The sequence below is a fragment of the Danio rerio genome, chromosome 4 (assembly GCF_052040795.2).
Source record: "Danio rerio strain M-AB ecotype USA chromosome 4, GRCz13ab, whole genome shotgun sequence".
Classification (NCBI taxonomy): domain Eukaryota; kingdom Metazoa; phylum Chordata; class Actinopteri; order Cypriniformes; family Danionidae; genus Danio; species Danio rerio.
Genome location: NC_141024.2, coordinates 6,505,936 through 6,532,500, shown reverse-complemented (window position 1 = coordinate 6,532,500; position 26,565 = coordinate 6,505,936). Strand labels below are relative to the sequence as shown.

Here is a 26,565-nt window from a genome sequence, read left to right as displayed (position 1 = left end):
TAAAACAGTAATGAAGATTTTCAGGTGAAGCTGTGGTTATTGTCTGTTCATAAAATTTAATTCAGCAGCTACTGACGTTTTGAGTGTCAAAAAGCATACAAAAGGCACAGCAAATTAACACTTGTGGCTTCTGTGACAAAATACCTCACAAGTGCACTTAACTTCACAATACAATACACAAACACTTGAGAAACTTGGCTGTAGAACTATACAAACTATACATACATGTATACGTACTGCCTCATTTACACTAGCAGCAACTTTGTAGCTGTTTGACACTCTGGGTGGCGACCTGCTTCAAACACAGGTCTGTGTAGGTCTACAGCATGGAGAATGCAACCAGCCTTTACAGGAGTTTAGAGAGGTTCACGTGTGCTCTACTGCTGCTCCTATTGGCTGTCACTCAAGAAAGTCGATCTTCATTTGCTGATTTGCTTGAAAGTTTCTCAACTTTGTCTTGTCGCTCAACACGTCCACCTGTTCACCAATGATTGCTGTCACTCACATAGACGGAGGTCACCGGAAGTTGCTGACTCTCCATTGAATTGATTGGTCGCTTGTCATTTTCCCGCTGTGTGACTCTCATAGTGTGAATGAGACATACTAATATGTAAATCTACTTTGGGGTCATTTGTTTAATAAAGTAATGGCAGATGGCATGTACAATTTCTAAACAAATACTTATTTTTGATGTGGAATCCATTAACAGTAAATATTCACATTGGCTTCTGCCAGAAAACCGACGTAATGCTTTGCAGATTCCAGATGAGCTGTTGTTGCAATGCACCGCCTTTAAAGAAAAGCCAATTCATTACTCTCAATCTCTCTTCTGACATAACATCTCTGACTCAGAAACAGCACAAAGAGTCTCTCATACTGTACAGTCAACAGTCATTTTGTTGTTTGATTTGAATGGCAGCCTTTGGTATTATAATAAGAGCTTATAAGTTAAAGATTTTGTAAACCCAACTGATTCTGGCTTGACTTTAAGAGGAGGAGGTGGATGTCGTTTGTAGAGCCCTAATGTGCACCCTTTAGCGAAATGCCTTTATTGCATTTTTGCTGAAGGCTGTCATTGACTATTACCTGCGCATGTTTGTTTGACACCTTCTATCGATAAAGATAATCTTTGATCAAACAGTGCGCATTGAACTCCAAAGCGATGCCTAGATAAACAACCCGCTCAATCACTGCGCCGCCAGCAGAGCATCCTCCACTCGCTTAAGCATCCAGGCCTGTTTTCCTGACAGCTTCATAAGCGCTTTTTCCTCTTCTAAGGCGTCGAGGAATGATCCATTCTGACAGCGCATGTTTGGAGTCCACAATGGGCTTGTCACTTCTTTGTGTATGCAGATATTTGTGTTCTTCTCATTTGAGCCCGTGGCACTGAATTCCCTTTCATATTGAGATAAATGTCAGAACACAATGTTGCATATTTTTTTCTTCCCCCGGCTTGTTGTGCTAAATAAATATTTAGGCTCGAGTGTCACGCCTTGTTGTTTTTTTTTTTCGCTTTCATGCATATCTGTTTATCACCCTGCTGAGATAAGAAGCGACCGGGGAGATGGTTTGAATAATACAACAAATTAGCAAACACAACAAGTGCATGCCATCCTTTGGCAAAGCGGCTGTGAAATTAAATATCTATTATTTACAGTTACATCTTGTTGCCAGAAGAGAACCAGTTTGTTTACTAAACATGCAGATGCCAGGATGAAAGCGTCGCGGTTGCATAATTCATGCGCCACATGTTTGCGCGTGTAAGTCGAGCATCCTAAACTCTTCCCCGCGCATTAAAAATACACCACTGTAACACAGCAAAGCTCCCAGTATTGTTATCATTTATTCAGTCACAGTGGCATTAATATTGCACGCGCGCCTCTGCCCTCCCGGACGGCTTTTCCGAGCTACCAGGGCGCTGTTCGGGATACCCATCGCAGCGGCAGCTAGGACGACCCGAGTTCTGCTCTCCGCCGAAAATGAATCCTTATTATAATGACACCTAGATTAGCCCAGGTGAGACAGCCTGCCGCCCTTCGGGGCATCTCGGTGCGTCGTTTAATCCAAATGCCAATTTGGCGTGGGTTTGTTTGGCGCGAGGGAGGGCTGCGCGGAGAGAGGAAGGCGCTCCTCCCAGCTTGGTGCGTCTCTAATTGGAGTGCAGGGAGCGGGTGGAACTGCCTGGCGTCAGTCAGTGTTTAGGATGCCCGGGGGCAGCGCTCTCCTGTGGGTATCAAAGTACTCTAATTAAATGCAGGGTTCATAACGCGGCCCTCTGCATTACAGGCCTGGAGAAAGTGTCTTCTTGCTTTTGACTAGCCTCTGCTAATTACCTATTGTCCAATTGACTTCCGAGTCTACGTCCTGGCAAACAATGAACTCCGCTCTCTCCATTTGGCTGTTTTTATTTTTTTTTTCCTTTCAGCCGCCTCACCTTGTCTTAGACCGACCGGCCTAATTAATCTTATGGAGATCTGCCTCCGCCAGGTTTTCCGCTCGCCTGGCCTCCTGTTTATAATTTGATTTGGAATGATAAAAGTATGTGTGGCTATAAAAGACGAGTGTCATTTTCCCGAGTGCTGGGACGTGCCGGGGCTATCAATCTTGCCAACGTGCCCGGCAAACTGATTTCCCAGAAAATTAACTTCAATTAATAGCACAAATCCCCTCGGCGTGGCCGTGAAGGCAGGCGTCGCTTTGAAGGAGAACCATCAAAGATGCCTCACAACGGCGTTTCGCGCTCACATCCACGTCTGCCCTTTTGTTTCCCATAGCATAGGAAATATTTGCTGCATCTACACAAATATTCCCACATCAACATGAAAAATTGATTATGCTCGAGGAGTGGAATGCTAAAACAGACAGTGTGTTAAAGTAAGGCATTCAGGACGTGTGTGTTTGCATGCATTATTACTTTTGTACTTTAAATGGAGGGTACTGGGGTTTGTTTTGGTCAAAATAGGATTTTTCTTTAGCTGTAGGCCTTCAGTTGAAGACGTTTACACTAGCAATTCTTCACTTTTATCCAAAACAACTCTTTAAAATTTTATTTGGGACGTGTACTTCATTATTATAAGCACAGTTTGGGAATTAAACCCATGACCTTGGTGTTGTTTGCACATACGCCACAGATACACTCAGACATACTGAAATTATATTTAGTTTAATAATAGCCAAGAACAAACTTAGCTAATGTTATTATAGTGAAATTATAGAGAGATATAAATAAAAGCATGCAAAAATATCTGTAGAAAACCAAACAAAAGTACATTTTACTAGTATAAATAAAAACAAAAGCAGAACATGCATAATAATAGTAATAGTACATCTGTTTTTGCACGCAACTAATACTTTAATACTTTTAATGGAGAGTATTGGGGTTTGTTATTTGTTTTTGTTTTTATTTCTTTATTTGGCAAAATGGTGATTATTTGTATTTTTTTATTTTTTATTTTGCTGTAATCCTTCAGTTGAAGAAGTTTAAACTGCTAGCTTTATTCATAACAAATTAAAATTGTAATTGTATTTGGATCATTATTATGAGCACAGTTTGGGAATTGAACCCGTGACCTTGGTGGTTTTAGCAGATACACCACTGTTTAAGTAATATGAACACTTAACCTTGCTGAAATGATATTTAAAACTGTTTTTAGTTCAGCCATATGATATCTTTGCTATGAAAAAAAAAAGTGAATCAGCCTGGTTTTGGTTGTACAGCCGGCTGGTTTTAATGGTCTCTCTCATCACATTAGGCCAGGAAACTAGCTATAACCCAACAAAATAAAACTAAATGAATTTAAAACAAAAAACAACAGTAATAATAACAGTAATATCAAACATACACAGTTTTTAGGCTGATTAATTACATGTTGTGGTATTTGATTAATGTCTTTAACAACAATTGAATTGAACATCAAATTATAAATAAAATTTACAAGGGAATAAAATAAAAGTATAAAGCAATAATAGTGTTTAAAAATGTCAGTAATCAAATAATATATTGCACCTCTGTGTATCAATATAAATTATGCAATATAATTAAAATTAAAATTATACTTTAACTAAAACAGTGGTTCTCAAACTTTTTTCACCAAGTACCACCTCAGAAAAAAAAAATTCTCTTCAAGTACCACCATAATGGCCAGTATTTAAATACAGTAGCATAGCAGGCCTAATTAAGCAGCCACAGCACTACACAGTTCAAAATCAAAGCAGATTAATTACAATTATTGACAAAATGTATTATTGTCAGCCACTTTAAACATTATAAATAGTTTAAACATTAGCAGTGCACTGCGGTTACATGTAAAAAAAAATAAACAATGTTTAAATTAAATGTGCTACTAAAAGTTAATTAAAAATGGCACTTCTCAAAAAGTAAAAAGAAAACTGCTGTACTTAAATGTAAAGTATTAACATATAGTAGCCTACTCATCAAAACCTGGAAATGTTCCTTGGACCTCATAAATATTGGCTAAATGTCATCATATTTATATAAAAACTGATTTTGGTAGACTTTGAAATAGATGTTGCATGTACTGTATATATGACATCTTTGAAATCTAAACATTAACTTGTACTTTAAATATGTGATTTGGATTTACATATTTAAATTAGAAATTCGGTCTGCTTACTGCACATTAGAGTAAGCTTTGTGTGTCAGAAAAGCAAGTTGTTAAACCATACCTGTCAAGTACGGGATACGCCCCAACAACCTTTACAAATATGGGAAGGAGAGTAGCATGAGTACATAACAATCATTAGAAAATTAAAAATAAAATAAAAGGTTTAGCCTATTAAAATCAATTTACTGATCACATCGGTGTTATTGTATGCGTTAAAGCAGGGTCACCAATCCCGGTCCTAGAGGGCCGGTGTCACCGCAGGGTTTAGCACTAACTTGCCTCAACACACCTGCCTGAGTGTTTCAAGTATACCTAGTAAGGCCTTGATTAGCTTGTTCAGGTGTGTTTGATTAGGGTTGGAGCTAAAATCTGCAGACCCTTTTGGAACAAGTTTGGTTACCCCTGCGTTAAAGGGTTAAAAGTGTGTTCATTTTATTACTTAAATTATTCATTAATTCCTCCATATACCACTAGAAGTAAGCCTGCATTCCGATAGTGTTACACATACCACAGTTTGAGAACCACTGAACAAAAGCATTTAGTGCCCCCAAATTAGCTCATATCATCAAATGCTGTGTATTATTATTAAGTGTTGCCAATAATAAATGCAAATAGCGTGCAGCTATAAATCAGATTGAGAATGTTAGAGGGATTGTTCACCCAAAAATGAAAAGTTACTCACTATTTACTCTCCCTCAAGTGGTCCCATACCTTTCAAGAGTTCACACTTAGATATTGCTTGATAATAACAGCATGATTGGCATGCTGTCCTGGGAGAAACCCCTTAGTTTGGAGACAGCTGAACCCAGGGCTCCCGTCTGGTCAATGAGCATTCTCGAGAGCTCCCCTTGGTAAAGGAGGAAAGGTGGAGATGGGGTGGATGGGAGGATTCTAAACAAAACGAAGATGAGGGGGTAATGCTAGTTGGGCTAGTTTTAGTGAGTTTGGAATGATCCAATTGGCTTATTAATGATTACAGATGAGAGACCAGCTGTGATCAATCATATCACGTGCTCCTCTCGAAATTAGTTTATGAAAGTTCACTTAACACAACAGAAGATTATTTGGAGAAAGCTGAAAACCTGTAACCATTCACTTCCATTTTAGGAAAAAAAAACAATTACTATGGAAGTCAATGGTTACAGGTTTCCCACATATTTCAAAATATCTTAATTTGTGTTCAACAAGGCTTTTAACAAAAGGAAAGGATGAATAAATGTTGACAAATTTTTGATTTTTAGGTGAACTATCCCTTTAATACACTGAAAAAATATTGTTCGTTAGATTTACAATTTTTTTTTAAGTATAAGTGATTGCAACCAATTTATATGGGCCGTACAAATTAAATTTAGAAATGTTTAATCTTATTTGTTTGTTTAAATTCAGCCCATGTCAATTGTTTGCAAGCACTTTCCCTTAAAATACATTTAGTAAATCCATTTAGTTAGTCTTTAACCATGTGATGAGGTCCAATTTTTTGATATTTCCTACAGTATCATTGTTTTCTCTGATATTATAACATAAAAAGCAAATCAAATTTATATATGGTTTAGCGCTCATGGTGTCAGTGTGCCACTGGTCTGCTTAGTAGCCAGCCCTCTTCTTCTGCACTCAAGAAATCATGCTACTAAAGCAGTCGGTGTCAACAACAGGCAAAACCACAGGCTACAGCGCAGACACACACACACACATACAAATAAAATATGGATGTGGTGGCGTCCGTTTGAAGGGTCCATTAGAGGGGCCGTTGGAGGCAGTGATGGAGGGAGATGAGTGTCAGACCCCCCGCTGGAGCCCTGCCAGCTGTTTACTGCATCCTGGAGCGCCGGCTTGTTACTGTCTGACACAGTCAAGATGAAATATCTCTCTCTATCTCTCGCTTAGAGTGCAGCTTTCCTACCAACAAACCACCGCTGCTGACTCACAGGCCTCAGAGTCCAACAAAACAACACCTCTGAATGTAGTTTCCCTTCCTTGAAGACCATCTGTCAATGCATGACTAAATGATGCAGTAGATATCTGGTAGTTTTGAAGCTCGGTGTATAGTAGTGGACAGGTCTGCTGTGCATTTAAAGAGAAAAATGTTTTATAATAATAATACATTTTTTTTCTGTGTAGCACTTTTACCGACATACAAGCACCTCACAACCAAATAAGTGTTAAGAAACAACATCAATATCAGGTAAAATATTTAAAAATGGATAAACAGAGCAAAACAAACAACAAATATATACTCTGATAAATGCATACAGTGCATCTGGAAAGTATTCATAGAGCTTCACTTTTTTCCACATTTTTTCATGTTACAGCCTTATTCCAAAATGGACTAAATTGATTTATGTCCTCTTAATTCTACACACAATACTCCATAATGACAATGTGAAAAAAGATTTTTGAAATTGTTGCAAAATCATAAACCTGAAAAATCACATGTACATCAGTATTCACAGCCTTTGCTCAATACTTTGTTGATGCACCTTTGGCAGCAATTACCGCCTCAAGTCTTTCTGAATATGATGCCACAAGCTTGGCAGAGCTGTCTTTGGGAATTTTTGCCCATTCCTCATTGCAGCACCTCTCAAGCTCTATCAGATTGGATAGGAAGCAACGCTGTACAGCCTTTATCAGATGTCTCCAGAGATGTTCAATAGGATTTAGGTCTGGGCTCTGGCTGGGACACTCAAGGACAGTCACTGAGTTGTTGTGAAGCCACTCCATTGAGATTTTGGCGGTGCGCTGCCTCAGTCTGCAGCACAGGTTTTCATTTAGGATGTCTCTGTACATGATGAGGTGTCTGAATAACACTGTTGAGAACTGGTTTAGAAACTGTACTATGTTGTTAGTAACTCTACTATGTAGAGAGTTTCTGGCGGCTGCTGGGATCTGATACTATACCAAAGTTGGCAATCCAGGGGTGTTACAGAATGTACCAAAATCTGAGGGGGAGGTGAAACTGCAGGAGTTTTCCAGGAGAAATAACACAACTGGAGGATGACAGGAGATGGGTTTCAAATACGGGAGACTCCCGGGAAAAATTTGAGTGTTGGCACTTTGAGTGATAATGTACATTTTAGAAGTTTTTCTCTGTTTATCCTTGTGCTATTTTGTTCTATTGTATAGTAAACCAAGATTGATTGAATTTAGATGCAGTATATTATCATATTTTTTCATTGTCATTACAATTGTATTTATCAGCTTCCTGTTTCAACAGGAAATACAGTCTTAAGAAACAAACCCATAGATCAACTGAAAAGTTTCTGGAAACTCAATATCTACACTGTAAAGATAGATATATACAGCTGGGGTGCAGTAAAAAAAACGTAAAGTAATGGCTGTTAAATTACAGAAATATACCGTAAAATAACAGATATTAAATTACAAACATTTTCTTACATTTAATTTTCTGGTAAATATCTGTAATTTAATATCCGTGTTTTTATGGTTAATGTCTGTAATTTAACGGCCGTTATTTTACTTTTGGTACGTTTAATAAACCGTAAATTTTCGGATTTTCTTTTTTTTTTTCTTCTTTTTTACAGTTTAGGTCATGTACAGTAATTTACGATACATGACAATATAACTTTAAACTGAAACAATATTAATGAAAGTCACTATTGAACTGAACAGTTAACTTTTCAACGTCTTAAAAATTGTCATCAGGCTCCCATGATGCATAAATAAACTCCCTAGTCAAAAAAAAATAAATATCAAGTTACAGATGATTTAATTTAAAGGTATAATGCCCACGATTATGAGTTTCCTTCTTCAGTTGAACACAAAAGAAGATATTTTGAAAAATGCTAGCTGGCACCCATTGACTTCAATAGTAGGAAGAAAATATGATGGATTTCAGTGGGTGCCTGCAATCTTTAGAATTCCTCAAAATATCTTCTTTTATGTTCAACAGAGGTAAGAAACTCAAATAGGTTTTATACAAGTGAAGGTAAATGATAAATGTAAATGTTGAGTGAACTATCCCTTTAAAATACAGTAGCATCAATGGACAGTAAACAAGTACACTGAGTGTCAACAAAAAAAACAAAATGGTTTGTCACACAAAGCTTCATAAGAGGCGTAAACACCCTCTTTTCTGTGTATCAGCTGAACTGAAAAAGCAGCAGCAGCTTTACATTGACTTTGCGGCCGTTTACAGCAACTTACCCTCCATCAATAATGCAGGACGACAGTTTCATATAGTCTGACAACACAATAATGCATTTATTGAGACGTCTGGAGCTGCGTCAGAAATGATCGCACACCTGCTGCTCAGTCTGGAGGAATGGCGAGCGTTTTGTGATTGAACGAATGTGAGGCTCCATATAAAGCCCATGTTTCCTCCTCTTTCCCTGCCTGAGGCGCTGCATCCGCTGGGATGGTTTATATGCAATAGTAGGCTTCTGCTTATTGATCAGTGCTAATGTCTCAATGATCTCACACTCACCAGTTGCTTCTCTCTCTCTCGCGTATCTCTCAAGCGAGGGATATTTCAAGCCCAGCTGCTGCCTTCATGTTTCAGACTGATTTACAACTGCTCATTAATTAGCCGCCATGCTAATGAAGAGACAAATTTTGTCTGCTCGCGTCTCGTGTCTTCGTGGCTGATGAAATCCACAGCGTAGACCAGATTAAAGCAGTTTATAGATTTTTGAAATGTGTATGTATGTATAGGAATTGTTTTTTTATTATTATTATTATTATTATTATTATTATTATTATTATTATTTTGAATTAGGGGTTGCACTTCCTTTTTGGGCAGCTTTTATTCACAAGAACTGAATTTAATGATTTTAAATAATCAGGCTGTGCAACTAATAATCCATAAACAGTGCATACTGTAGTGAAGGAGAGAGATGCACTGTAAAAAAAATCTTTTAATTACTTTAAAAAAAAAAGTTTGTTACCTGAAAATCAACAAGTTGACTTCACTTAAATTCAAAGTAAACTTGTTGTAACTGAAATGTTAAGTTGGCTTGATTTAATCTTTATTATTATGCATTTACTTATCATCTAAGTCAGCAGGTTTACTCATTAGTGGACTAATCTTTTTTATAGTGTACATTTGGCTTTGTGGTTCAGTTTTATCGTCACTTGTATTTTTATTGTTGGTATTTTAGAATAAAGTCACATCATAATATCCAATTTTTTAAACCATTTGCCTGATTATTTACAGTTTAACAGAAGTAACTTCTATAATTATGGGATGTACATTCTGTTTGGGCAACTTTAATTTACACAAACTGAAAATCAACTAATAATCTATGTACATTGTAAAAAAAGGGATTAGTTACTTTAAAAAAAGGGTTGTTGACTTAAAGTGACTAGTTGACTTGGCTTAATTACAAATTTACCTTTTGTAACTTGGAAATGTTTAGTTGACTTGACTTTATTTTCATAATTAGGCATATATTCATTTACTTGATCATTTTAAGACAACAGGTTTACTCACTGACTAATCTCTTTTTATAATGTACGTTTGGCTTTATGTTTCATTTTACTGTCACTAGTATTATTATTTTAGAATAAAGTAACCTCATAATATTACATTTAAAAAATAAATCTGATTATTGACAGTTTAACAGAAGTAACTCCTAAAATTATGGGATTCACATCCTGTTTGGACAATTTTCATTGACACGAACTGAAAATCAACTCATAATCTATATACAGTACATTGTAAAAAAGCTTTTAGCTACTTCAAAAAAAGTTTGTTGGCTGAAAATCAACAAGTTGACTTCACTTAAATTCAAAGTAAACTTGTAACATAGAAATGTTAAGTTGGCTTAATTTAATCTTTATTATTATGCATTTACTAATCACTCTAAGTCAGCAGGTTTACTCATTAGTGGACTAATCTTTTTTATAGTGTACATTTGGCTTTGTGATTTAGTTTTATTGTCACTTGTATTTTTATTGTTGGTATTTTAGAATAAAGTCACATCATAATATCCAATTTTTTAAACCATTTGCCTGATTATTATTTATATATATATAATATGTATGTATGTATATATATATATATATATATATATATATATATATATATATATATATATATATATATATATATATTAGTAGTATATATAAATGTTTATTGAGCACCAACTGAGCATATTAGTTTGCTTATTAATAGACATTTAGACAGAACCTCAGTGATCAAACGTTTATCTTTATTATTCTTTATATTTATTCATCATGTTTTTTTTATTTTTTATTTATTTATATATTTTTTAAACAATTTTCCTGAATGTTTATGTCATACTAAAATACTTTTATATAGTCAAGTACTTTAACAGCAGTTACTTGACTTGTTTGGCTGCAGACTCACTCTGTGTTTTTATTGGACAAAAACCTGTGTAGTGCAGGATCAGTCATCAACATTTTCCTTTCATTTTACAGGACAGAAAAGTTGTCAATTTGATATGCCAGAATTTGCTAAAGAGCAATATAGCCAGCAATTACATTTTCAAGCCCATAGATTTAAAACCAATACTAACAAACAAAGCTTAGCTCGGATTTGAAGTTTACAATGTTTTATCACCACAACATCTTTACCAGCCGAAAGCTCCACTTGTCCATGAGTGTTTGCTCATCATTCTCTCTTACTTTAAAGATGAAGTCGTAACTCAGGATTGCCTGTAAAGTCTCCGTCCTCTGTGTTTGTGCCGGAGCTCTTTTTGTTTCCGCTTGCCTTTAAATCTCCCCTGAAGCGGACCTAAACTGGAAACAGTAAATTACAGAACAATGCTAAGGTACAGACCCTTTAGATCCCCCTCTCTCTCTCTCTCTCTCTTTATCTCTTGCTCTCTTTCTGTCCACGGCTCGTGTGTTTGATTACGCAGAAAGCGAGCAGACTCTCCCTCGTTTGTTTTCATTAGGGTGATTGCCTGAACGTCTGAGTGACCTTCAGCTGTCCTAAAGAAATCCACACACATGCATACACAAAAATATACTCACACACACTTGTACATCTATCTTTGTGGGAACTTTTCATAGATGTAATCACTTTTATACTGTAAAAAAACTGTATATTCTATTACGCTATATTCTATTACCCTAAGTCACATTTTAAAAACACTTTATTTTGTATCATTTACGAGCCGTTTTTCCTCATGAGGTCCAAAAAAATTTCACCACAAGATCAAAACTGACTGATATTGTTATTCACGTAGTGATATTTGGTTCCCACAATGTAAAGAATGCAAGAAACATACACACATTGAGTTTTGATGTTTTATGAGGACATCCCATAGGCGTAATGATGTTTATATTATACATACTGTATATTCTGTCCTCTTTCCCCAACTTTACTCCCAGCCCTCAGCAGGAAACAATCTGCAATTTTACATTTTAGAAACCATAAGTTGTATGTGATTCATGAGTCGTTAAAACTCATGGGGGAAAATGTCCCCACAAGATCAGGATTGACTGTTATTGCTATTCGTGTAGGTACGTTTGGTCCCCACAATGTAAAGAATGCAAGAAACACATAAACACACACACACACACACACACACACACACACACACATTGTGTATTCATGTTTTATGGGGACTTCCCCATTGGCAGGGATTTGTATACTACACAGACTGTATATTCTGGCCTCTTTTCCCAACCATACTCCTAAACTCAACCATCACAGGAAACAATCTGTATTTTTACATTTCAAAAACACTTATTATTTTGTGAGCCGTTTTTCCTCATGGGGACCAATAAAATGTCCCCACAACGTCAAAATTGACTGATATTGTTATTCTAGTAGTACTATTTGGTCCCCACAATGTAAAGAATGCCATTTTCCCTCATGAAAACCAATAAAATTGTCCCAACAAGGTCAAAATGTGCTGATATTGTTACTCTTACATTTGGTCCCCACAATGTAAAGAATGCAAGAAACATACACATTGTGTACTCCTGTTTTATGGGGACTTCCCCAAAGGCATAATGATTTTTATACTATACAGACTGTATATTCTGTCCTTTTTCCTCAACCACACTCCTAAACCCAACCATAATAGGAAGCAATCTGTATTTTTACATTTTACAAACACTTCATTTTGTGTGATTTGACCCATTTTTCCCTTATGGGGACCAAAAAATGTCCCCACAAGGTCAACGTTAACTGATATTGTCATACTATAGGGATATTTGATCCCCTCAATGTAATGATTACAAGGAATATACACATGTATATTTTACGTTTTATGGGGACTTTCCATAGGCTTAATGATATTTATATTATACATATTCTGTCTTCTTTCCCCAACTTTACTCCTAAACCCAACCCTAAACAATCAGCATTTTCACAGTTTAAAACCACTTTATGTTATTATAAGCCATTTTTCTTCATGAGGACCAAAAATGTATCTACAAGGTCAAAATTGATTGCAAGGAATAAACACACAATGAGTTTTCATGTTTTATTGGGGACTTCCCATAGGCGTAATGATGTTTATATTATACATGTATATTCTGTCTTCTTTCCCCAACTTTACTCCTAAACCCAACCCTCAACAGGAAAAAATCTGCATTTTTCTGATTTATAAGCCATTTTTTTGTGGAAAAAAGTTTATTTTGGCCCACAAGGTCAAAATGAACTGATATTGATATTTTTGCGAGTACATTTGTAAGGACACACACATGTTTTTATGTTTTATGGGGACTTTCCATAGGCATTTTGATTTTTGTACTATACAATTCAGTTCATCTCAAAAAGCGGGTTGGATTGTAGCGAGACAGAAGGTTGGTTAGATAAGCAGAATCTGGATTATTTAAAGCTTTTTAGGTAAGCAGCTGTAACTGTTTGCTGTTACTTGGTAAATTAAGTATATAAGTTGTTTATGTTTTGTAAGATAATTTTTTGTTGTTAAGAACATAAGCTACATGAATTATATGTGAATTTATTTGGTTTGGGACTTTCATTTTGAAATCTCTGCAGTTGTATGAAATGGCTGACTGCCCATGAGGTTATCACTTCCTGTTAGTAAGCGATTGGCAAACATGAATTGTTTGCATGTGCTTGTCAATGGATGTATTGACTGCAAAGGACTTCAACAAGTGATTTAAGCAGCATTCAGGACAATTTCTTTCATGCAGCCAATGAGGTATTTTGCTTTATATTTGTATGTTGTGTTTGAAGTTTCTAGATTTTGTTTGTTTGTTTGTTTGTTTACATATGTTTTGATTTGTATTAAGTACATTTGTTTTGTTGTTACTGTTTAGTTTTCATGGTGGATTTGTGGGAGAAGCCAACTAATAAACCAGCATCACAGAAACCAATTGAATTTGCGTATGCTTGAGGGAAATTACAGCAGCAATGTTTTTAAATCAATACGAAACTTAACAGGCAGCCAGTGTAGGAGGATAAAGTTGCTGTGATATGGTCAAATTCCTTAGACCTGATAAAAACTCTGGCTGCTGGAATTTGCACTAAATTTAGTTTATTAATAGAGAATACTGAGCAACCAGTGAACATAGCATTACAGTAATCCAGCCTAGAAGTCATAAAAGCCTGAATTAGCATTTCTGCATCTGAGATAGAGAGCATACTTCATAACTTAGCGATATTTCTCAGGTGAAAGAATATGGTTTTAAGTTACTGTCTAATATAACACCCAGATCTTTAACAGTAGAGCTAAAACAGACTTTGTACACTTCTAATTGCGGGTCGAGTTGTGAGATCTGTACTGTACACAGCTATACTAAACAAACTGTACTGTGTATTCTGTCCTCTTTTCCCAACCTTACACCGGAAACAATTTGCATTTTATATCTTCGCAATTTCTAAATACTTCATTCTGTGTTATTTATGAGACATTTTCTTTAAAATAATGTCCCTACAAGGCAAAAATGACTGGCATCGCTATACTTGTTGGGACATTTGATTCCCACAGTGTGATGAATGCCAGACACATACATGCACACACTCACACACAGACACACACACACACTCGCTGTCGGTCTATGACTAATGGTATGTGTGTACAGATTCAGTGTTAGGGTCAGCATTGGAGCATGATGGCTTTGGTGTAATGAGGGTTTGACTGACATGGTCGCAGAGTTTCGGTCTTTGTTTTTTCCTCTTAAGCCGTTTAGATGCTGTGTTTGATTTTGCAAGTATGCTTGGTTGGCTGTGACAGTATCTGGTTTCTGATTGGCTGTGACAGTTTTTCGCTTGTTTTTCCATGCAAGCTGTGTCCTGCGGCTCAGAAATGATGCAATGCAATCTGAAAAGTTGTAGCTCAGATAAAAAAATAAATATATATATATCTCATGTGTAACACTTTTCAGAGTTGTGGAGGGCTGTCTGTGTCCCTTGTTAAATTGCGCATTAATGTGTGTGCCAGGACTGAAGTTATGTGTGTAATTATTATACAGCACTCTGGAATACTTGATTGTTATTGGCAAATCAATTCATTCTGCAGTTATATATGCTTGATGATTCATGTATATATGCATGTATAATTTTGCAACAACATTTTGGTTTGTATGCTTTTTTGTTTACGTCATTTATTCATTTATTCAGGGTTCGTATGGGTGCTGGAAATCCTGGAAAATGCTTGATTTTTAATCAGAGTTTTCAAGGTTAGGAAAGTGCTTGGATTTTAGACAAGGTGCTTGAACCTGCTTGAATTTGAAATTGTTGGGCTCAAAATTGCGACTGTTTTGGTTGCATATGCACCCGAAATATTATCATTGCGAGCTCAAAATATTTTGAGAACATTTTTGCAATCGCATAAAATTGTTGTTTTGCCAGTTTTCACTGCAAAATGTTCCCAGCATGCGCATCTGTAGCAGATATTCACACAGAATGCATATTTGCACCTAAAACACCAAACGAAGTGCTCTGGAATGGTTTGAAACGGACATGTTAACTTGCTACTACACCCAAACAACATCTGATTGTAATCTCATTTTTGAGACATCAACTTTAGGTAGAAAGAGACTAAACTTCAGATATTTCATCTAATAACTTTTCTTTTTTTTTTACCATTTTTGGTTGAAATATCCCAATAAATGTATGATCCAAAGTATTTAAATTGTAATGTCATATTGTTGTTGTTTTTTTAAATAGCACAATCGGATTAAATTTGAAAAAGTACATACAGCATATATAAACGTAATTTACCATGCGTGGTTGTTAGGTGCCGGAAAAGCATAAATTGCACCTTGAAAGTGCTTGAATAGGGCTGGAATTTGAAGTTGAAAAAGGTGTAAGAACTCTGAATTATCTATTTATTTATTTATTTATTTATTTATTTATTTATTTATTTATTTAAAACAGTACAATTATATAGTTTTTTTATATTATTAGTTTATTGTCTGTGTTTTATGTAATATATTGTGGTATATTTCGTTATTTCTTTGCATGAATGCATTATATATTTGTTTGTTTGTTTGTTTGTTTGTTTGTTTGTTTGTTTAAAACAGTAGAATTATATAGGTTTTTACTTATCAATATTAGTTTATTGTTAGTGCCTTTATGTAATATCTATTGTAGTATGTTTTGTTATTTGTTTGCATGAATGCATATTTTATTTATTTATTTATTAAAAAATTGGTTTATACAGGTTTTATTTATTAATATTAGTTTACTGTCTGTGGTTTTATGTAATATATATTGTATTTATTTGCTTATTTCTTATTGTTTTTTAGCTAGTTATTTATTTATTTTTGCAGTGTATCACTAGGTCAAATAAATGTAAATTTTTATTGTGATGTTTTTGAGGTGCTGAAGGTGATTAATATTAATTAGAAAGCAGGATGCTGTGGGTAGTGTTGTGTTGCGTGATTGAAGGCCTTTGTTCTGTGGAGAGACCATGAACTCTCCTGAGTCGGACACCCACGCAAAAAAAAATGTAGAGGAGGAGAGGAAAAAAAGCTGTTCTGCTCTTTTCCCTGTTTCCCTCTACGTTGTGGTCTTATTGAATAGAATAAATGTGTCTGTAATATTTTATCAATATTTTTTATATAGGTTTTTATGTAACCAATCATAAATGAAAGGTAGTATAGCAAACATTGCAATTGACACAACAGCGCTGGTTGTAGATGTAATTTTATTTTTATTAAAATGAGAATTTGATATGTTTTTGCATCTGTGCTACTTATATTCATTTATTTATTGAAAATGAAGCACTTTAACTTTACTTCATTGACAATTCTCAATTCTCACTATTAACAAACAAATAATTATGACTTCCAGGCTAATGTTCAGGACAGGCGGCAAAACGATCCAAACGGTAAACAACACAAGGATCAAAAACACGGCAGGATAAACGGAGAAAATGCTTAGTAATGTTCGTAGGAGAAACAAGACTCAGGTCTGTGTGTGTTTGTGTGCTGTTTATATGGTCCATCTGATTAGTCCATCATTAGCTTCCAGCTGTGTGTGTGTAATCAGGGGAATCAGGAACTGGTGTGTCTGAGGTGCATGGTAGGAGTTGTAGTTCATTAAATTGGCATATGTATAGTTCTCCAGCAATCTGCACAGGCTAGATCAATGGTGATCATGACAGTCAGACAGAAAATGTACTTTATAAGTACAAATAAACAATCTTTTCTCAATCATTGATGGGTAATAAACCAGTAGTTAATAGTGACAATTACTACTTAAACTAAAGTGTCAATTTATTTCATTTTGGTGTTAAAAGATTTCATGAGATGTGAAGTAAACCACCGGTTTAAACATACCCAGTCATGGAGTGCCTCTTTTTGTCAGTTTTGAATATACATGCAAATTGCAGTAAACATGTAAGATCACATGCAACACATTTGCTGCCAGCAGTTGACAAGTTACAGTGAGAATGATTACACAAATTATATTGTGTCATTTAATCTACACGACAGACTTCACGCCTTCCCTTGTGTGTGTTTGTGCTTGGTGTTTCTGTGCACCATGGAAACAAAATTGGTGCTAAGTGCGATTGCGTGTGAAGTTTAAGCACATTTTGCAGCATAAACACTAAGATGGCAGCAAAGTGAATGCTCTTTGTTGACCAGGAAATAATTCATCGTATCGTTTAAGGTGCTAATTTTGACAGTGAATCAGTCGTGGGACTGCATTTGAAAGACACTGGCGTTCTTTGTGCACGTTGCGCAAGCCCTAGGCTGCAACTTGATGAGTTTATAACTGTCAGCAATATTGAAATTATTATCAGGTTACGTCAGTTAGCAACATTTCTCTTGGCCATACCGAGGGTGTAATTAACTTTTAGACCTCTCCGTTTGAGCCAAGTTTCTCAAAGCAGGTGTGCCAATTGAAACAAGCGCCGAGCCACCTTTTCTCGCCTCCGTGTCTGTCTCGCTCTTTTCTGCTCTCTCTTGCTTTTGTGTTGATGTTGAAGAACAGCCGCTCTCAGGGCCTTGTTACCGATACAAGCGCCTTTCACTTTTCAGCCATCAACGCAAAAGCATTTCCTTGCTTTGTAACAATTTAGCGGTCCCGAGAGAGCTTCAGTTGCACTGGCACTCTGGAATCGCTTAACGCAGCAAATTTCTCATCACCAAAGAACTGCGCTGAACTGAGAGGAAATAAAAAATCCAGGGCATGTTTTCGGTGAAGGCGTCCTAACACGCTCGTCTGGTCTAATGTATTCAGAAAGTGGTCGTGCTATTGACTTGCAGTTGTTGTGTTCTTTTTCTTTTGCATTCAATGATAGGTTGACGGTCACAAAGGGTGTTGATTGGCAGATTTGTGTCACTGTTAAACACACTGTAGCACAATATAATGCACAATTTGGGCTTAAATAACTCTAAGAGGTGTACTGTTGTGTTAATTTTGCATTGTACAAAATCTAGCTGCCTTCAATTTTTTTGATTGAATCAAATGAACTTTTCTAGTCATCCTAACTCGACTTAAAATATAACGTTAAGTTTTGCATAACTTAAAAACAGTAGTTTGCACCTGATTAACTTTATCAAATGAAGTAAAGGTAATTTTTTTATAGTCATTTTACGGTCATATAATTTCTACAGCGTGTGTATATTAATGAAACTGATAATGAGATCAGATGTAGTGTAGCTGAGTGAATACAAAAAAGTGTCCCCTTAATACAGGTGTGCATCTTGCTAGTCGCAATCCAGGGGCCTTTCATCACTAATGAAGGATGATGCCTTAATCTCTGTTTATTTACTGGCTGTGAAACCAGAACTGGCCAATTTAAAGGTTCAATCCCTCTCTTTCTCTCTCTCTCTCTCTCTCTCTCTCTCTCTCTCTCTCTCTCTCTCTCTCTCTCTTTTTCTCTCTCTTTCTTTCTCTCTCATTGATACATGTTTAATGGTTGTCAGATGCGGCAGTGTTAGCGGGGCTGTATTTGTTTGCTCTGGCTGCTTTCCTCAGACTAAACTGGTATCAGTCCTCACAGTTGGTTTATATCAAAACACAAGTGACTGTTGCAGCTCCACCTGGTAAAACAAGATGAGAGCCGTTCTGACAGCAGCGTAACATCTTTCTTAACCTACGATCCGTTCACTGAGCGAAGCCACCTGATTTGCGTGTTATTTTAACGAAATGCGGACAGGAGATAAGAAACGTGCGAAAATAACTTTCTGTTTGTCTTGAAGACCAACCAGACTGACTTATGGCTCGCGGGCCACATGTTATTTAGTTTAGCGAATTGTTGCAGGACAAGGAACGTATTGCTTGATTTGAGGTAAAACACTTTTCTGTTTAAACCGTTTGGTCTGAGAGCTTGGGTTTCAAAACATTAGATCAAGAAAAGTTTAAAACGTGCTGGGTTTATGTTGTCTAAAGCTGTTTGAGGTATGACGTCTGTGGCGAACCGCAAGATTTTTTAATACTGTTAAGAAACGTTTATGAACAGGTCAATGGCTGACTTCTTGAATTAGCTGTTTTCAGTGTGCTTCATATGCTGTGAATTAAACTAGCATGTATCTGTCTAGAGACGCAGTGTAGTTTATATTTCCCTATCGCTGATCCACAGGTGTGTTGCATCTACTCAAGAGCACCTGGAGGCCTGAAGAGGAACTGCAGCACCAGGTTTTCACCACAGTTTGGTTGATCTTCATTGACTAGCAGGTGAAAAGGTGTTCTTTAGGAAACATCTGTGCTTTTAGACATCCTGTTTGTGGTTGTTTTTATTTAATGACTGAGAAATCCAAAGGAAATCATACAGATTTATTTTTTAAATTGGCCTGAATTAGGATTTATGATTGTTTCGTAACACATTTTCAAATGGAGCAGCTTTCTGAAAAAGAAAGAAATAAGTCCTGACTTTTTTGTATAGAGGTTTTGAGTGCATTCCCACTTTTTTTAGCAGTGCTAGTACCTTCCCACACACTTTTCCCATAGATATGTTTTTTTAAGTCTTTATTAAAGCATTAATTCATAGACCAACCCAATTACACAACATTACAAAGCTTAATCTAAAGCAACGGTGTATATAAAAATCAAAGGTACAAGACTGTGTACTTAAGAGCTTTAATTAAGTAATGAACTACAATCCCATGAAGCATTGCAAACAGCACAATCAAGTAAAAAATTACATATAAAACTATTCATCTTTACTTTACGCTATATTTAAAGTTTATTGAAACTGATTACGTCACTAAGACTGTTTCATGGGAGTGGGTGTGGTTATTATATATATATATATTTTACTGCACTGAAGACTATCACTGCAACTGATTGTACAAATTTTGCTATTAAACACCAACATGTGAATTAATGTAAACAATAGGGGGTTCAACAAAAGCATATACATCTAACAACCTCACAACAGGCTTACGTTTAAGGGTTGCCAAAAATCAGTTTCCTAAGAAGAAACTTATAAGAATAATAATAATAATAATTCCTTACATTTATATAGCGCTTTATGGACACTCAAAGTGCTTTACACATTGGGGGGAATCTCCTCATCCACCACCAGAGAGAGTGATGAAGCCAGTTATGATATGAATGTGGTTAGGAGGTCATGAGGCAAATTAGACCAGGGGTTACATGGTGTTCTTTACGAGAAATGCCATTTGTTTAACGTCTTATTCGAAAGACGACCTTTACTGACAGCATAGAGTCTCCTTCACTATACTGGGGTGTTAGGATCCACATAGGCTGCAGGTTGAGTGCCCCCTACTGGTCTCACTAACACCGCTTCCAGCAGCAACCAAGTTTTCCCGTGTGGCCTCCCATCCAGGTACTAACTGGGCGCAGCCCTGCTTAGCTTCAGTGGGTAACCATGTGAGTGTTGCAGAGTTAGCTGCCGGTTAGCTTGCTTAACTTAATCTGACTGTTATACTCTATTGGGGATGGACTGAAAGGTTCTTTACGAGAAGTGCCTTTTTTTTTTTAATGACCACAGTGAGGCCATGGTTTAACGTCTTACCTGAAAGACTACGCTCACTGACTGTATAGAGTCTCCTTCACTATACTGGGGTGTTAGGACCCACATAGGCTGCAGGTTGAGCACCCCCTGCTGGTCTTTACTTAACTTATTCCGACTGTTATACTCTATTAGGAATAGACTGAAATGGACTTGTGGTTTGCTATTGGTTGATTTAATTTGATTGACAGGTTATCCCACCCTCACACCAGTTAGCACTTCATAATTGAAGATGTGTTATTAAAGGAGGGGGAGGTTATTATGATAAAACTAAATAAATAAATCTAATATTTACAGCAATTTTTCATTCAAAAAGGGGAAATTGAGTTTGATTTTATAGTTTTGGGTTTCAAATAAATAATTCTGAGGTCTGATATTTTATGAAGTAATGCAGTGTCATTCGCGGATTTTTAGGTATGTTTTCGGTGCTGGAATGGTTATTATAGCTGCACATTAAATCAGCTTGGAATGCTTCTCCTCGAGTTGCAGATCAGAAAGAAATGAAGACGTGCCAATCTGCTTGTACTGCTTTATTCACCACAGCCATTCTTGATTTTTATTAACTCTCCTATCTGACTGGGATCAGCTCTAGAGTTTCTGCTCTGGAGTTCAGATCTCCATCATTTAGTCTTTTACACTGCCATGATTGATCCAGGTTACAGAGTCGAGATCCACAGCCTCATTTATACTGTGCTCGTAATGTTTTCTTATCATACATCAAATCTCTTAAAAATGTAACACCACATAGATAGTAACACCACAGTACTGAAGGATGTACTACGGTAGATTTATAAAAACTAGGCATTTCAATAGACTTCTTTTTAAGAAGCATTATGCTTATTGTATTATTATTAATCTCTTATCAATTTTAGTAGTAGTATCAGTAGTAGAAGTAGAAGTATTAGTATCAGTAGTAGTAGTAGTAGTAGTAGTAGTAGAAGTAGTACTATCAGTAGTAATAGTAGTAAATCAGTAGCAGTAGCAGTAGTAGTAGTAGTAGTAGTAGTAGTAGAAGTAGTACTATCAGTAGTAATAGTAGTAAATCAGTAGCAGTAGTAGTAGTAGTAGTAGTAGTAGTAGTAGTAGTAGTATTCATTAATTTTCCCTCGGCTTAGTCTCTATTTCAGAGTTCGCCACACTGGAATAAACCGCCAACTATTCCAGCATTTGTTTTACGCTGTGGATGCACTTCCGACTGCAACCTAGTACTGGGAAACACCCATACACACTCATTCACACACACAGATTCATACACTACGGCCAATTTAGTTCATAAAGTTCATCTATAACGCATGTCTTTGGACTGTAGGGGAAACCGGAGCACCCGGAGGAAACGCCACACCAACATGGGGAGAACATGCAAACTCCACACAGAAATGCCAACTGGTCTAGCGGGGACTCAAACCAGCGACCTTCTTGATCTGAGGTGACAATGCTAACCATTGAGCCATCGTGCTGCCTATTATTATTATGATTATATGAAGTATTATGCATATATAATGATTTCACTCCACCTTAATTTCCTTCAAACCATTTTAAATGGCATTATGCAGATTGCTTTATGATTAATATTCATGCCACTTTTTGACCTCGTTTTAATAGGATGTTTGTTCTTTTTAAAACTGCGTTCGTCACACAGCAGGACTGTTTAAAAGGAAGCATTTAGTGAAGACACAAAGATTAAGGGAACCTAAAATAAATGGTGACCGGTTGCTGCACCCTAATGCTTCCGTTTAATTTATTACGTTACATCATCTTTTTAATTAAAATAGAAACCGGCGACTCAATTTCTTTCAAGCATCTACAAATATTTGAGAAAATATGATCAAAAATTTTAGTTTTGTTTATTGTTTTACAGTTGACGTTGTTTACATATACAGTTAAAGGCCAAATTATTCAATAGTGTCTGGATGCAGCCTTAATGCTGCAAGTTGAGATTGCATCACTCAGCGATGCAATATCAGACACAATGCATTTAATGGAGTGAGTGATGTCACTGTGACAGGTGAAGTTAGGGGTGTTCTTAGGTGAGCGCGTTAAAAAGCAATCTGAAATGCAGATCCGATTACACTGCATCAGGTCTGCATCCAGACCCCTCACACATAAACGTGTAATATATAGTATTTAGTCACTTTAAGAGCAGAGAAATTTCCACAGTATTTCTGATATTTTTTTTTTCTGGAGAAAGTCTTATTTGTTTTATTTTGGTTAGAATAAAAGATGTTTCCTTATTAGGTCAAGATTATTAGTCCGCTTAAGCAATATTTGTTGAATGAATTGTCTACAGAACAAACCATCATGACTTGCCTAATTACCCTAGCTTGCCTAATTAACCTATTTAAGCCTTTAAATGTCACTTGAAGCTGAATACTAGCATCTTGAAAAATATCTAGTCAAATATTATGTACTGTCATCACTGACATCATGGCAAAGATAAAATATTGGAAATGAGTTATTAAAGCTATTATGTTGAGAAATGTGTTGAAAAAAAACAAGGGGTGGTAATAATTCTGGAGGGCTAATAATTCTGACTAATTATTATTCTAATTCTGATTCTAACAGTTTTTGTCTCATGTGTGTCCTTTTCTAGACATCAACTGTGTTTGCCTCTCCTGGACTTCATGTACAGTCTTCATGTTGGCTCGGGCTGAAGTGGACCAGACAAAAGGTAAAGCTGAAGAGTGTTTATTTGTCAGTGTCAGTGTCAGGTGTGTCATTGAACACACAGGTGCTTGTTGTGTTGTGAAAGAGGACGTGTTGTTTATATAAGCTCACTGTTATCACCTCTAAGTCATAAAGGAGTTATGACTCTCTCTCTCTCTCTCTCTCTCTCTCTCTCTCTCTCTCTCTCTCTCTCTCTCTCTCTCTCTCTCTCTCTCTCTCTCTCTCTCTTTCAATTCAATTCAATGATTGCTTTTTGGCATTACAAATGTATTGCCAAAGCAGTTATAAAGTTTACATAAAAAGTAACATACATATATAATAAAAAAACAGTACACACAGTAAATAGTAGTTAAAAAAAGAGGTATTATTTATATATAATAATTAAATACAATTTTAACAATACATCATATTATTCAATATATCACATTAATATTCAATATATTATATTATTAAGCAACATATCATATTATTCATACAAATCAATAGATCAGAATAAACTGTACATTTAACATCCAACATTTTAGATTTTCTACATTTTTTTATTCGCTCTTGCTCTCTCTCCCCCTCTCTCTCTCTCCTCACACAATCTTTTTTCTATTTATATTTTCTTTTTTGTGAGATATTTGAATTGGTTTTAGAGTAGCATGCCAGAAAAATACACTAATATATTGTGGCTTTATTATTTTTAATTTATTTATCTTACTAAAAATGTATCGTTTTACACAACTTAAGATTATATGTATCTAATTTATTAAATATACATAAATACATATTTCCCAAGTGATGTTTAACAGTGTTTAGGTTTTTTAAACACATTTTACATAAGGATTCAGACAGTACATAATAGTTTAACTGTTTTGTTGCAAGATTCCAGTATTCAGCGTTTTATTTTTTTTTCTCCAACGTTTTATTTTTTTTATTTATTTTTATAAAACATCACTTGGGAAATATTTGAAAAATATCTTAATAATAATAATTATTATAATTATTATTATAATTATTATTATTATGATGATGATGATAATGATAATAATTATTATTATAATAATAATAAATATATAGCAATAATAATAATAATAATAATAATAATAACAATGATAATAATAATGATGATGATGATGATGATGATAATAGTAATAAAATTAATAATAATAATAATTATTATTATTATTATATTAATAATAATGATAATGATAATAATAATAAGAAGAAGAAGAAGGAGAAGAATATACTGTATATACTATTTTATCCTGCTTTATTCACTTAATGTTAACTTATCACACTTTCAAAGATGTTCATGCACTGAGCAACCACACAGCTCTGGATTATTAAAAAACAGTGTTGAATTGTGAGAAACTCTTGCTGGAAAATCCAGAAGCAGCTCAGCTCAGCTCAGTTGTAGGTGGGTGGGCGGTGAGCGCTGCATTCTGGGTAGGTTTTCATCTACAGCTATTCAGCACAGTTCACTGGTAAAAATAGTTACTGTTAAAAAAAGACCAGCTCAGATTTAGACATTCAAGATATAGTTTACTCACACAGAATAAACTAATCAATATAAACACCCACACTGCATTGAACATCCTTTAATGAAGAGGTTATTTATTATAATATAAAGTTTTTTGATTTATGATTAATTTATATTTATTATATTTGCTATTATTAAAACAGCATCAATGAAAATATTTTGATATGGAGAAATCCCCACTTTTAAGACAAATTATGGAAAAAATGTATTATAATTTGTCAAAAGAATTAATATGCAGTGGAATGGATAGTATATAATATACTATCCATATAATATATAATACATGTCAAAAGTCTTGTTGTTGATCCCAGTTGTAAAAGCAGCAAATAATAACTTGACTTCTAGTTGATCATTTGCAAAAGTGGCATTTTTCCAATGAATGATCTGTTGAACTGCATCACAATCATCACAAATACTGCAGAAGACCTAATGGAATCCGCATGGACCCAAGATTCTTAGAGAAATCAGTCAAGTTTGGTGAAGAAAAAAATCATGGTGTGGGGTTAGATTCAGTATGGGGGCGTGTGAGAGATCTGCAGAGTGGATGGCAACATTAACAGCCTGAGATATCAAGACATTTGTGCTGCCCATTACCTTACAAACCACAGGAGATAGGCAATTTCTTCAGCAAGATAGCACTCTTTTTCATACTTCAGCCTCCACATCAAAGTTCCTGAAAGCAAAGAAGGTCAAGGTATTGGCCAGCCCAGTCACCAGATATGAACATTGTTGAGCATGTCTGGGGTAAGATGGAGGCATTAAAGATGAATTCCAAGAATCTTGAACTCTGGGAGTCCTGCAAGAATGCTTTCTTCGCCACTCCAGATGATTATTACTAAAGTTATTGAAGTCATTGCAGAGATGTACGGATGCAGTCCTTATGGATGCAGTTTTCAGTTTTTTAAACACCATTTTAAGGACAAAATTATTAGCCCTTTAGGCTAATTTTTTTTCAATAGTCTACAGAATAAACCATCATTATACAATACTTTGCCAAATTACCCTAACCTGCCTAGTTAACCTAATTAACCCAGTTAAGCCTTTAAATGTCACTTTAAGCTGTCTAGAAGTGTCTTGAAAAATATCTAGTCAAATATTATTTACTGTCATCAAGACAAAGATAAAATAAATCAGTTATTAGAAATGAATTATTAAAACTATTATGATTAGAAATGTGTCGGAAAAATCTCTCTGTTAACAGAAAACGGGGAAAAAAATAAACAGGGGGTCTAATAATTCAGGGGGGCAAATAGTTCTGACTTTAACTGTACACTATAATTATATATAATACACACATATATTGTGTCAAAACGTACTTTTATTTTGGATGTACGATTACGATTAATCTTATATAACGTGATTAAATGTTACTCAAAATTGTAAACAAAAAATACAATTGTGTTATACACACAGTAAC

At 35.5% G+C, this 26,565-nt stretch overlaps 1 long non-coding RNA gene across 2 annotated transcripts in view; it reads left to right on the top strand.

Annotated features, from left to right (window-relative positions):
* Positions 1–26,565, top strand: part of LOC141381572 (uncharacterized) — a 135,608-nt gene that overhangs the window by 17,852 nt on the left and 91,191 nt on the right. Inside the window, exons 1-3 of one of the 2 annotated variants that reach the window (XR_015482508.2) lie at positions 13,619–13,726; positions 22,269–22,385; positions 23,550–23,627. This is a non-coding gene — a long non-coding RNA (uncharacterized LOC141381572). Of the gene's footprint in view, positions 1–13,618; positions 13,727–22,268; positions 22,386–23,549; positions 23,628–26,565 lie in introns of those variants that run through there. The other variant, XR_015482509.2, reaches the window with a different exon arrangement.